This window comes from Scardinius erythrophthalmus (assembly GCF_964197995.2).
Source record: "Scardinius erythrophthalmus genome assembly, chromosome: 15".
Classification (NCBI taxonomy): Eukaryota; Metazoa; Chordata; class Actinopteri; order Cypriniformes; family Leuciscidae; genus Scardinius; species Scardinius erythrophthalmus.
Genome location: NC_138235.1, coordinates 15,532,303 through 15,547,079, shown reverse-complemented (window position 1 = coordinate 15,547,079; position 14,777 = coordinate 15,532,303).

The window sequence follows — 14,777 nt, the reverse complement described above, 5'->3', positions numbered from 1 at the left end:
ACATCTTTCCCTCTTTTCTTGAGTGACATTGACAAGCAGTTTCCGTAACACTTGAGTTTAATCTGCAGATAATTGCTATCTCTCCAAAACCAACACAGCAACACCTCACAGCCTGCTCTAATAGATCGTGAAAAGGTACAAAGAGGCAGACTATCTCTCTTCCTTTGGGCTGAGATTGTAGTCAACCTCACGTAGTGTGAGGCTTGTGTCTCGGGGTGAGTGTTTGCTTTATTGGGCCGAAGTGCAGGGTTATAAGGCCGCAGAAGGGGGAGTTGGAGACTTCTTGAAGGGAGGGGGGTGCAGGTGATGAGGATTAGCTGAAACCAGAGGCCCCTCCGAAACCAAATACAGATCTGTCAGTCTAATCCCCACAAATAGAAAACAGAGCTGCCTCGGCTCTGCCTCTCTCCTTCTCATTTGGCACATACCCCTCCACTGCTTCATCTCTTTCACATCTGCCCTTTGCCTGTTAATGGGACCCAGAGAAGCATCCCAAAGGAGGAAGTGACTGATTGGCCCTGGCAGTAATGGACAGCTCTGCATAACCTCACAGGGTGATGAGATGAAGAATGTAGGAGGGCTTTGTCTTTAGTGATGAAGGCTGTGCAGCTCATACGGTCCTTGGCTGAGTAGCTTACTAACCTTCTGTTTACACTGACTGTATATAGTATAGTTGCGGTCAGTGTAGGGGGAAGTTACTTTTAAAAGTAGTCTATTGCGTTACAATATTGCTTTACAACCTTAAAAAAGTAGCCTAACTATTGCGTTACCTGGGAATGTTTGTTTTTTTAATAGCCTTTTTTCTTTTTACGCCTGTACAGTAGAGGGTGCCACTCAAACTTTCAATTGTGCTGCCATTCTGGATTGCAGAAGAATAGGACGCAGGAAAAGAAGGGTCAACAGTCTGGCTGCATCCGAAATCACATACTCTCTTAAGTAGGTACTTACTTTGAACAAGTAATTACTTCACGAACACGAAAAATGTATGTTCTATATGAGTGTGTGCAGTATAGGCTAAATGTAATCCAGACGTACTACATTCACCATGTTGTCATTATCATGTGATCTGCCAGCGTCAGTTGCGTCGCTTCACTGCCATTCACAAATCTTCTCCTGTGGCCTCATGGGATAGTCAAGTGTTCATCATATGCACACTTCAGAATCTCACCAGAAGTAGTAGGTCATCCGGGTCATTTTTGCCTACTCTTTTACTGTACTGTGAAATTGGTCATACTTCTTTTGTCACACGTTTTTCGCCTAGAACTACAATAGCCGTCACACACTCAATCATTCCCATTCATGTTTCTCCTCCTTACCTCTTTCGCAGATGTTTCCCATTAGAATCAACACCTACACTGATTATCTCTCACCTGATCCTTTTCTCTCTCTGATCCTCTCGGCTACTTCTAGTCACTGTTTGCCCTGTCTCTTTGTCGGATTATTGTTGAACGTTGAGCTTTCGCTTTGTCTCTTCGTTACGATCTCATCATTTTCTTGAGAATATACCCTGTCTTGTCTTGTCCTGTCCTGTCCTGTTGATACGTGAGTAAGAGTTGAAGATTCACCGTTATTCTCTGCCCAGTTCTCCTTCTGTCAGTGGACCATCTACCACCAGCTGTCTGCAAGTTATTTGCACCGGGCACGAGGACGGAGGACTGTTGTTGCTCGTTTATCTCCTGGCACGGGACCCCGGTTCCTATCATCTATCCGTCAAGGACCTTCGTTTTTGTTATCCACAGATCTGCGTCTGTTGACGGCAGTCTCCTTGTTTGAGATTATTGAAAAATAAACTGTACTGCATTACCTCTGCTTTTGGGTCCTCTATTCGAACTCTGACAGAATAATCCGACCACGATGGACCCAGCGGGGGAAGGACCGTTTCGTGCGGCTATCGAGGTGCAGGGAGTCGTGCTGGGCAGGCACGATGCAGAGATTTCTGAAACTCGTCGCTCCATGGAGAGCCTGACTGCGCAGGTTGCTGACTTAACCGCACGTCTTCACCGCTATCAGCTTGAGGCTTCCGCTTCTCGTGGGAGTTCTGCTGAACCCAGGGTTAACAACCCTCCCAGCTATTCCGGTGAGCCCACACAATGTCGTGCTTTTCTCACTCAATGCGAGGTTGTGTTCTCATTGCAGCCAGCCACCTATGCACAGGATCGAGCACGCATCGCCTACGTAATCTCACTACTAGCCGGCAGGGCACGTGAGTGGGGTACCGCCGTCTGGGAGACGAATTCCGACCTGACTAATCGTTTCCAGCTGTTCAAAGAGGAGATGGTCAAGGTGTTTGACCGTTCAGTACATGGTCAAGAGGCTTCTCGCCAGCTCGCCGTGCTTCAACAGGGAAGACGTTCGGTGGCTGATTTTGCTATCGAGTTCCGTACTCTAGCTACCTCATCAGGCTGGAATGAACCTGCTCTCATTGCTCATTTCCTTGAGGGTCTTAATTCCAATTTTAAGGAGGAGATTTATGCCCGTGAGATTCCTGAGCAGTTCGATCAGCTAGTGGAGCTGGCAATCCGTCTGGACAAGCGCTTTGAGATGCGTCGTCACGCTCGCGGTCTGAGAACTGAGCGACCAGTAACTCCGCCCACACCTTCTGTTCCTGTTCGGAGCGATCATGAAGCGGAGCCTATGCAGCTGGGTGGTATCCGGATCTCGACGGCTGAACGTCAGCGACGGATAATAAACCATCTCTGTCTCTACTGTGGCTCTGATGGCCACTTTGTGTCCACCTGCTCTGTAAAAGCCAGAGCTCGCCAGTAACCAGGGGAGTTCTGGCGAGCGCAACTTCTCTTCTCCCCTCGTCCAAGACGCGCACCACCCTCCCGGTGACTCTCCGCTGGTCCACCTTTTCTGCTTCGGGTTTGGCTCTCATTGACTCTGGTTCTGAAGCTAGTTTCATTGATGAGAAATGGGCACGTGAACATGACATTCCTCTAACTGACCTTGAAGATTCCACCTCTGTGCTCGCTCTGGATGGTAGTGTCATTTCTAAGGTTCGTCGCACCACCCGACCGGTGAGTCTCTCCATCTCAGGGAATCATCAAGAGACTATTTTTTTTTATATTTTTCAATCTCCTTTTTCACCTATTGTTTTAGGCCACCCCTGGTTAGCTAAACACAATCCCCATATTAATTGGACTAATGGTTCTATCTTGTCTTGGAGTCTTTCGTGTCATGTTGATTGTCTAGTGTCTGCTATTCCTCCTGTTTCTTCTGTTTCTGTGTTTCAGGAAGAGGCTGGGGATTTGTCTGGAGTGCCGGGGGAGTACCTCGATCTGCGAGCGGTTTTCAGTCGATCCCGGGCCACTTCTCTCCCTCCCCATCGACCTTACGATTGCGCTATCGATCTTCTTCCTGGTACCACTCCTCCTCGCGGTCGGTTGTATTCTTTGTCTGCGCCCGAACGCGCGGCCTTAGAGAAGTATCTCTCAGAGTCTATTGCGGCTGGTACTATCGTTTCTTCCTCCTCTCCCGCTGGTGCTGGATTTTTTTTTGTGAAAAAGAAGGACGGCTCCTTACGTCCCTGCATAGATTATTGGGGGCTGAATGACATCACTATTAAGAACCGCTATCCTTTGCCTCTCATGTCCTCAGCCTTCGAGATCTTGCAGGGGGCGAGGTTTTTCACAAAATTAGATCTACGCAATGCGTACCACTTAGTTCGAATCAAAGAGGGAGATGAATGGAAGACCGCGTTTAACACGCCCCTAGGTCACTTTGAATACCGGGTTCTTCCTTTCGGATTGGTCAACGCTCCTGCTGTCTTTCAGGCTCTCATTAACGATGTCCTGAGAGATATGCTTAACGTCTTCGTGTTTGTTTACCTTGACGACATACTTATTTTCTCACCCTCCCTCCAAGTGCACGTCCAGCATGTTCGTCGTGTCCTGCAACGTCTCTTAGAGAACCGCCTCTTTGTAAAGGCTGAGAAATGCACATTCCATTCTCAGTCCGTTACCTTTCTGGGTTCTGTCGTTTCCGCTGGTGGAATAAGTATGGACCCGTCCAAGGTTCAAGCCGTCATTGATTGGCCAGTACCTGATTCCCGAATCGCTCTTCAGCGCTTCTTAGGTTTTGCTAATTTTTATAGACGGTTTATTCGAAATTTTAGTCAAGTGGCTGCTCCATTTACTGCACTCACCTCGGTCAAGTCCCGTTTTACTTGGACCGAGGCGACCCAGTCTGCGTTCGACCGTCTGAAGACATTATTCACCTCCGCTCCTATTCTTATCAATCCTGATATCAAGAGACAATTCATCGTCGAGGTCGACGCGTCGGATGTGGGGGTGGGGGCGGTACTTTCACAGCGCTCTCCTTCGGACGATAAGGTTCACCCGTGTGCATTCTATTCGCATCGTCTCTCTTCCGCGGAGCGCAATTATGACGTGGGTAACCGCGAGTTATTGGCCATTCGACTGGCGTTAGGTCAGTGGCGCCATTGGTTAGAGGGCTCATCACAGCCATTCATTGTCTGGACAGACCACAGGAATCTGGAGTATATTCGATCCGCTAAAAGGCTCAACGCTCGTCAGGCTCGTTGGGCGCTTTTTTTCTGTCGATTCAATTTCACGATCTCCTATAGACCTGGTTCTAAGAACATTAAGCCTGATGCTTTATCTCGCCTGTTCGGCTCCTCAGAGGATGCTTCAGCCAAGGAGAGCATTCTCCCCCGGGAGTGTGTGGCCGGGGCTACCGTTTGGGGGGTTGAACGAATAGTCAAACAGGCTCTTAACCGCGCTACCACTCCACGACAGTGTCCGAAGCAATTACTATTCGTCCCCGAACCCGTCCGTCCGGCAGTTATCCGTTGGGGGCATTCGTCTAAATTGTCAGTTCATCCTGGTGTCAGGGGTACGCTCGCCGTCATTCGTCAAAGATTTTGGTGGCCTACTAGAGAACGTGATATCCGCCGTTACGTATCCGCATGTCCTGTCTGCGCCCAGACAAAATCTGGCAATTCTCCTCCTGCCGGTTTACTTCGACCCCTTCCGACTCCGTCACGTCCTTGGTCGCATATCGCCTTAGACTTCGTTACGGGCCTCCCTCCTTCAATGGGGAACACCGTTATCCTCACAGTGGTAGATCGATTTTCTAAAGCCGCTCACTTCGTTCCGCTTCCCAAATTACCCTCCGCTAAGGAGACTGCTCAGGCGGTAGTATATCATGTCTTCAAACTCCATGGCCTCCCTACAGATGTTGTTTCTGATAGAGGTCCGCAATTTATCTCTCAATTTTGGAGGGAGTTCTGCCGGCAGATTGGTGCCACCGTCAGTTTGTCGTCAGGTTATCACCCCCAAACTAATGGGCAGGCCGAACGGGCTAATCAGATTTTAGGTCGTATGCTCCGTAGTCTAGCATTCCAGGCTCCTTCATCCTGGTGCGAACAGTTGCCGTGGGCAGAGTATGCGCATAATTCGTTACCGTCTTCTGCCACGGGGCTGTCTCCTTTTAATTGTTGCCTCGGCTATCAACCCCCGCTTTTCCCCTCTCAGGAGCTCGGGGTTTCCGTTCCGTCGGTTGAGGCATTCATTCAGAGATGCCATCGTACTTGGAGGAGGGTAAGAACTGCTCTTTGTCGGACCAAGGCTCGCTCTCGCCGAGCAGCCAACCGTCGTCGCATTAAAGCCCCAAGATATATTTGCGGCCAGCGAGTCTGGTTATCCACCATTAATCTTCCTCTGCAGTCCAGCTCTCGAAAACTCTCACCTCGGTACATAGGACCTTTTTCCATTATTAAGGTTCTCAATCCCGTTACTGTCAAACTCAAACTTCCTCCTAGTCTTCGACGTATCCATCCCGTGTTTCATGTATCTTGTATTAAGTCCGTCATTCGGATGCCCGCCCGCCCTGTCCCTCCGCCTCCTACCCTTGTTGAGGGTTCTCCTATTTATACCGTCCGCAGGCTTCTTGATGTTCGCCCTCGAGGTCGTGGTTTCCAGTATCTGGTCGATTGGGAGGGATACGGTCCTGAGGAGAGAAGCTGGATTCCATCTCGGGACGTCCTGGACCGCTCGCTCATCGAGGACTTCCATCGCTCTCGCCAGACTTCACCTTTGGGAGCGCCAGGGGGCGCTCGTTGAAGGGGGGGTACTGTCATAAACCGGTCTCTTCCTTCTGTTTGTTTACCTTCATTCACACACGTGCACACACATACAGCTGATTCCTATTATCTCAGCGCTCGCGCTGCGCACACACTCAATCATTCCCATTCATGTTTCTCCTCCTTACCTCTTTCGCAGATGTTTCCCATTAGAATCAACACCTACACTGATTATCTCTCACCTGATCCTTTTCTCTCTCTGATCCTCTCGGCTACTTCTAGTCACTGTTTGCCCTGTCTCTTTGTCGGATTATTGTTGAACGTTGAGCTTTCGCTTTGTCTCTTCGTTACGATCTCATCATTTTCTTGAGAATATACCCTGTCTTGTCTTGTCCTGTCCTGTCCTGTTGATACGTGAGTAAGAGTTGAAGATTCACCGTTATTCTCTGCCCAGTTCTCCTTCTGTCAGTGGACCATCTACCACCAGCTGTCTGCAAGTTATTTGCACCGGGCACGAGGACGGAGGACTGTTGTTGCTCGTTTATCTCCTGGCACGGGACCCCGGTTCCTATCATTTATCCGTCAAGGACCTTCGTTTTTGTTATCCACAGATCTGCGTCTGTTGACGGCAGTCTCCTTGTTTGAGATTATTGAAAAATAAACTGTACTGCATTACCTCTGCTTTTGGGTCCTCTATTCGAACTCTGACAGCACCTTACAGAATTAGCAAAACGTTAATTTTAGCTAAATAAAAGGGATTATAAATACTGTTCATACTGTTCACTGTAAAAAAAAAACCCTTACATGTATGGTAAGAACTAGCAGCTGTGGTTGCCAGAAATTCACCATACAAATACTGTGACAATGTTTCCGCTATTTACGGATGCCTGAACATGGGTTGGAACATATTACTTATAAACTTTTAACTTTATATTTCATTAAGTTATATAATGTTAATATGTCCTCTTGAACTATACTAAATGTGCCTTTTACCTTAAAGCTTACTGATAAACACAAAAAAAAAAAATGAAAAAAATAAATAAGGTGGTACAATAGAAAGACACATATGGAAGCTTGTTTCCGCCACAAAAGAAAAAAAAAAGAAAAGATAATTGCGACTTTTTATCTCACAATTGCGAGTTTACATCTCGCAATTCTGACTTTATCAATTATTCAGAATTGCGAGATATAAAGTCAGAATTGCGTGAAATAAAGTCGCAATTGCGTGTTTTAAAGTCAGAATTGTGAGATATAAAGTCAGAATTGCGTGAAATAAAGTCGCAATTGCGTGTTTTAAAGTCAGAATTGCGAGATATAAAGTCAGAATTGCGTGAAATAATGTCACAATTGCGTGTTATAAAGTCAGAATTCTGACTTTATATCTCAGAATTCTGACTTTATATCACGCAATTGGGAGATATAAAGTCATAATTGCATGATATAAAGTCGCAATTGCTTGATATAAAGTCAGAATTCTGAGAAATAAAGTCAGAATTGCGTGATATAAAGTCGCAATTGCGAGAAAAAAAGTCAGAATTCTGACTTTATAACACGCAATTGTGACTTTATTTCACGCAATTCTGACTTTATATCTCGCAATTCTGACTTTAAAACACGCAATTGCGACTTTATTTCACGCAATTGCGACTTTATATCTCGCAATTCTGACTTTATATCTCAGAATTCTGACTTTATATCTCAGAATTCTGACTTTATTTCACGCAATTCTGACTTTATATCGCAATTCTGAGAAATAAAGTCAGAATTGCGAGATGTAAACTCGCAATTGTGAGATAAAAAGTCGCAATTATCTTTTAAAATGTTTTATTCAGTGGCGGAAACAAGCTTCCATAGACACATGATGAATCAGAGCTCATCGTAAGTGGCATGTCCAAAAAACATGACCAATACTCATAGATGGTGAACAGGGTCACTCACACATAGTCCCAACAACATCAGGGTAACACATGGCACTAAAAAACTAAATACCAGAAAATGTAACCCTAATGTACTCTACATTACTGATAACAAAATAAGAGGGAACAAAACTATTTAAATTAAATGTAATCACGGGATTACAGAAATAACTTTTTACTGTTTTTCACTGTGAATTCTATGGTAATTCATAGTTTTTACTTTCAAAAACCATGAATTTGACAGTAAAATTGTATATATTACACACAATGCAATGTTATTTACACTAAATCAACTTACAGTTAACCAATATTTTTTCTGCAAATATAAAACATGTTTTATTTATTAAATCAATTCACTTAACAAAAGAAAAGGATAAATTCCTGAAAAGGATAAGGATTTTTTTCTTGTTTAGTACTGACCATTAGAAGCTTCCCAGAAGACAGAGGTATAATTTAGTCTCTTCAAAATGTTTCACCCACTGGCTCTTAATGCATCGCGTTGCCTTCTTGAGCACCTTTTGTTTTAGGTTTGTCACTGGGCTATAGTGTGCCATTCTGAACATGAACATAGTTTTAGCATAGTTTCAGTCTTTAGGGAGTAACAACCTGATCTCAGGGGAAAACGTGGTGGAGATTTGTTATGAATTTGCATGATGTGAATCATACAAAATCATACGATTATTAGAAAAAAAGAAAGCATGAAGGTCCGCCCCAAAACACACCCGTCACAAAGGCATATGATCATATGAAAAATGTACAAATGAGATTGTACGAATTAGCCACCAATTCGACAAAATGCAATTGCCATGAGATTGTGTTGGGAGTAACAAGGACAATTAATTGGCTGATTGATTAATTACTCTTACATTTATTAATTTGGCAAATTCTTTCAAAAACCATCGTAAACGAGGAACATATCGTAAGCATAAAGCGGTCATATAAGGAGTCAGCAAAGTTTAAAGTATGCAAAACAAAGTTAGAATGTAGGCCAGAAAGGCATAAAAGTGCAGGAACAAGAACAAGCATACAAAGTTCAAATCGTTTTGTAAAAACTGTCAAAACTAAAGATCAGAGATCTAATGCCATAACATACAAACACACGAGCGGAAACAAGAATCTTCCCAAGCTTTTCAACAGCTGCCTGAGTGGCCATCTTGCACAAATATGTAAAACACACGGCAGAAATGCAGTGCTACATTTGTTGCATGTGAGAAAGGACAGATCTGAAGCCGCGTTTTCTTTTTTCTTGCTTCCCCTTTTCACAGCTGTGTCTCATATGTTCGCGCGGCCTCTTTGCTATTGCTCAGTCCCACCTGGCCGCCAGTGTTTTAACAGCCTGCCGTGATGCTGGGTACTCACACACAGGGTGTCCTGAAAATCTAGACAGGACATAACGGGTGAAGGAACGTGCCTCGCCCTACTGGACCCTCCTCAGATCTTCACTTCTTCATTTGAAGGTCCGTTTATCCTGAAAGAGTTTTACTGTATGCTTCACAGGGCCGCCCCACTGTTTGCCATCCCGCTGCCTTCAAAAGGCCGCCCCCCGCCTTGAACCAGACAACATGCGAAATAAATATTACTCTGACCCTTGTCTCCAACTTTTGGTGCCAGAGTCAAACAGAGCGAGCGAAAAGGAAAAAAAGGAGAGAAGCTTTAGAAGGCCTTTGAGGTGGGAGAGTGTCAGTATGTGTCAGTTATTTCATGCTGGAATTAGAATCTTCTAATCTCTTTCCTTTTCAATTGGAATCTTTTGATTTCAGCGTCGTTCTCCAAACTGCAAGAGCTAAAATGATTATGACTTAGGCAGACAGATTCATGTGAAAGTAGCGGACAGAGTTTTGAAATAAATTGCTTTTGAAAGAAATTACTACTTCAGTAACGACGTTTAGAATGTTACAAAAGATTCCCATTTCAAATAAATGCCGTTTTTTCGAACTTTGTATTCTTCAAAGAATCCTGCAAAAAAAATATTGTATTATGTTAAATGTATTTAGCGGCAATGCCTTTTTTTTAAAACATGGATAATAACAAGCAAATGTTTCTTAAGCAGAATGATTTTTTGAAGGATCATGTGACACTGAAGACTAGAAATGGTATTTTAAAAACAGAAAAAAGTTATTTTAAATTGTAATACTGTTTTAATGTATTGTTATCAAATAAAAGCAGCCTTGGTGAGCATATATATAATATATATAAGATACTTATTTCAAAAACGTTACAAAATCTTACCGACCTCAAACCTTTGAACAGAAGTGTAGATTTGACTGCAGAGACTGTGGGAAAAAAAGTGTCCTTCTTTCTTCACTTGATTACTCAAATTTACATCACTCAACAGTTTGAGCTTGTTTAGACTGAGAAGAACTGTGACCTTTTTTATCTTGCTTTTAAAACATGTTGCAATGTGAGTCATCCATACTGTGTAAACAACCAGGAAAGCTTCATTATTTTTGCTTCATGTGATCAGGGTATTGGCTAAGCCTGTATTGTCAGGAAAATGCTGTGTAACAACATGGCAAGTAATCACAGAATGTCTGATGTATGAAAATATTGTCATCATTTAATCACCCCCATGTATTTCCAGCTGTCTAAGCATCTGTTTTCACTACAAGGAAAGTGGATGGTAACAACGTATAGGCCTGAAGCCATACAAAAGCTTATTATGAAGTATAGACTGAAATGTAAGCTAATTTAAGTCATAATTCAATTATAATCATGCCCTCAGTTGTAGCTCTTATCTCATTTGTGGCCATGTTTTTCAAACTTGTCATGTTGCATTTGGTCAAGTGACATGCAAGATCTAATACCTTTTTAACCAAGTGCCAATACTTTTTTGTGTCTGACCTCGACGGACTGAGGTGCATTTCCCAAAAGCATCGTTAGCCAACAATGGTAGCAAGTTCCGTCATTATCAGCATAGTTCAACGAGTCTGTGTTTCTTGAAACCATTGTTCTAACGAACATTTGCAAACAGCATCGCAAAGTTGTGTGGTCTGAACGGCAGCTCTCGACCTGTGGTTAGAAGCAGAGTTTCTTGTTTGCATGACATGTTGACTTAATAAAGCCTTATCTTGAGCAAAATAAGCAAGCTGACATTCAGTACAATCTGTATATTTTATTTAGAATACATACACAAATGTCATTTATGTCTTTTAGTTTGTCAAGACATTTAAAGGAGAACTCCGGTCAATTTTAACATTGAGCAAATTTTTTTGTCAATTTGGAGTGCTGTCAATACAGAGAACAACGACAAAAATCGGTGTTGCCTACACCGAGTTATCCTCTTTTTAAAATTTGCACCCTGTTGACTTCATTGGGGCAAGTACTAAACCTGCTTTTAGCCTCTTAACATCCTTGATGTGTCATTACAAGTGCACAGGTCATGTGAGTGATTCCTTCAGAGTGATCACGAGTGAATCTGACTGCAGTAGATGTGAAAGATATGAATAAAAATTATGTTATTTAAGCCAGCGCTCATACCTGTATTTACATCCTGTTTTCGGTTGAAGTCCAAAGTAGTCAATTGTCGAGTTCACGTGCATAGGTTTAGTTACCTATGATCACGCGCGTGAACTCGGCAATCGACTACTTTGGACTTTAACCGAAAACAGGATGTAAATACAGGTATGAGCGCTGGCTTAAATAACATCATTTTTATACATATCTTTCACATCTACTGCAGTCAGATTCACTCGTCTTCACTCTGAAGGAATGTGAATGACACATCAAGGACGTTAAGAGACTAAAAGCAGGTTTAAAACTTGCCCCATTGAAGTCAACAGGGTGCAAATTTTAAAAAGAGGATAACACGGTGTAGGCAACACCGATTTTTGTCGTTGTTCTCTGTATTGACAGCACTCCAAATTGACAAAAAATGAGCTCAATGTTAAAATTGACCGGAGTTCTCCTTTAAAGCGTCATTTCTGAAGAGTGTGCATGTGCGAATGTGCTCTAGTACATAAGAACGAGCCTATGATTGAATATGGAAACAAAGCAAAATAACTGAGAAAAATGAGAAATAGGCCTAGACCTCCGATGCCATAATTTATAGCAAAACATCTAGCATTAATTTGATCTCAAACATATTCATTAAAAGTAGTTATAACTCTACCACGTGCATGACATCATTAACCAACGTGGGTGAAAGACCAATTCGCGACAATGCGATTTCGGGAAACAGTCGAGACTTGCTAGATGATTTCTTCTATGATGCATTGTACTATGGTAGTTAAGCAGCGAGTTGCATCGTTGTATCTGAAACACACCCCTGATCAATAGAAATTAGATGTCAAAGAAGGCGGAGCCAAAGAACCACACCTACCTATTACACACTCGCCACAGACCAATAGGTGAAAGGTTTTTACCAGCCGAAGCGAACTTTTCCAGAAAGTTCACTTTGGCGAGCGGTTTTGAACTCCTGAAACAAACTCCAAATTAACATTTTTGCGTGATTTTGTTCAAAATTACATCACAACAGTTTGTTCTTTGATTTTGCTTGAAGTATATCGAGGCCTTTATAGTATAAAAAGTTTAAAAAGACATTGATCCATCAACTTGGCTTGTATGGATTACCATTGCAATTGCTATGCGTGTTAACTTTCTGTTCATCTGAAGAAAGAAAGTCATAGGCCTATGTATCGACATGAGGGTGAGTAAATGATGAGATCATTTTCACTTTTGGGTGTATTATCCCTTTAAGTATTATTCAGAACATGAGTGACAGTGCCCTTTTTAACATGAGCGTAAACACTCATGCATTGTTTTCATCTTTCCTCATCTCCTTTGCGTAAATGGCTGGCTTTTGTGTACATTCCCTGCTAATAAAAGTCTGTTTTCAAGAGGGTGAGTGAGGGTGAGAGAGAGACTGTGCTTGAAAGAGAGAGATATCAGGGTGCTGTTCTGCTTAACTTCCCCCGGTCAAAAGCTCCTCAGTGTGGCTATCCAGGCCGGCAAATCAGTCTGTGCCCGCTGTTTACTGTGCCGGTCACAAGGGCCACCGGAGCTGGAACAAAGGGGGGTCTGTTCCTATTGTCCTTCCCCAGAATGACAGCTCTCTGTTGGGCCGAGAGGGGGACCGGGGGGCCCTGGCTCCCACATACAGGGATGGAGGACAGTTTTAACTGAAATCATGTCCCTTCCTTTTAAGTCCGCAATCAGACGCTGCCTCAATGTAAACACCTGCAGCCATTCACTGATTCCATCTAATGGAACCGGAAAGCGCTGTTGACATGGTTCAGGCTACTCCTAATAGCTATTTAACACTGATCGAGGTACAAACGGATATTGAGCGCAAGAAAACACAATGCAGATGGATGAGCCGCATTTATTTTCATTGCAAATCAAAGGACTGAAAGTATTCCTAAATAAGAAATGAACACAATAAGGGGCGTAAAGCAAAGAGCGACTTCCTCTCCATCCATCTTCCCGAAAGCTAAATCGAAGCAGCTGTTGTTTCACATCTGGGACCGCCCTGTTCCCCTGGCGCTGAATCCACTTTAATGAGTGTACCTGACACCTGTGCTCAAGGCAAAGCTGGTTATGAAAACAACAGGCCTATCTCTTCAACACACTTGTACACATGGCTCTTAACTGGAGAGGTTACTGTGGCCGGGTGACAGAATAAACAGCGCAGGTGAGCTTCAGAAGCATCACATTAAAATGAGTGTTTAAGAGGTGGTGAGCCATAAGGGGCATGTGGGATTGGCCCTTACACAACAGCTGTCCACCATCTGAGTCCGTACATCAGTCATTATGAGCATTTATATAAATCACGAAGGAGTTCTCTGTAGCAGCACCTTCACTGTTTCTCTTTAACAGCAATGAGATTAAAAGGAAACTTTTGCTTAGTCGTCTGTGTCTCATATTTTTCCCCCTTGAGAAAAAGACCCAAATGTCACATGTCTCCTCTAGAGTTAGGGTGTGTTCATACTTGGCAGGTTCAGGCTCTGGTGCGATTGCTCTGTTATGGCGCTTTTCCACTGCATGGTACGGCTCGGTTCGGCTCGGTACGGTTCAACTCGGCGCGGAACGGTTCGACACGCTTCGCTTTTCCACTGCGTGGTACGACTCGACCCGGTACGGCACGGTTCGGTTCGTTTTAGCTTGGTTGCTTTTCATCATCATATTAATTTCATCATCATCAACATCATCATATTAAATGCGAATTTTTCATTCCATGTTGCCCCATCTGCTCCTCGGCAACCAACGAGAGGAACGTCTGCACCTCGTCCACTGACCACGATTCAGCCATTTCTTTTTTTGAAGTTTATACTCTTTTTTTTAAGCAAATACTTTTAAAACAGGTGCTACAGCGTTGGCTGTTGTCTACTGGCTATTTAAATCTAGCGGGTTTAGTGTCTCGTGTCGTAAATACAATGACGCTGGTAGTGATGATTCTGTCTGACCAATCAGTGATCTGCAGTGTTTTCACGTCACATTTTAGTATCGGTACGGTACGCTTGGAACCTCAAAAGAGGTGGTACCATTTAAAGCGAGCCGAAGCGAGCCGTACCGTACCGTACCATGCAGTGGAAATGCGTCATAAGTGAGCCGTACCGAACCGAGCCATACCGTACCATGCAGTGGAAAAGCGGCATTAGTGCGCTGTCATCTGAACCCTGGTGCGCACCAAACAAGCGGACCGATCTGAAAAGATGGGTCTCGGTCTGCTTCCAAACGAACTCGGGAGTGGTTCGAATGAAATATGAAAGCAACATGGACCCAAGACAAACAAACGAAAAACAGGACACGATGTCACAAGATGCGACCTTAAAAAGGACAGAAAGCCCAACCATACCTGGTTTTTCTCGTCATTGTCG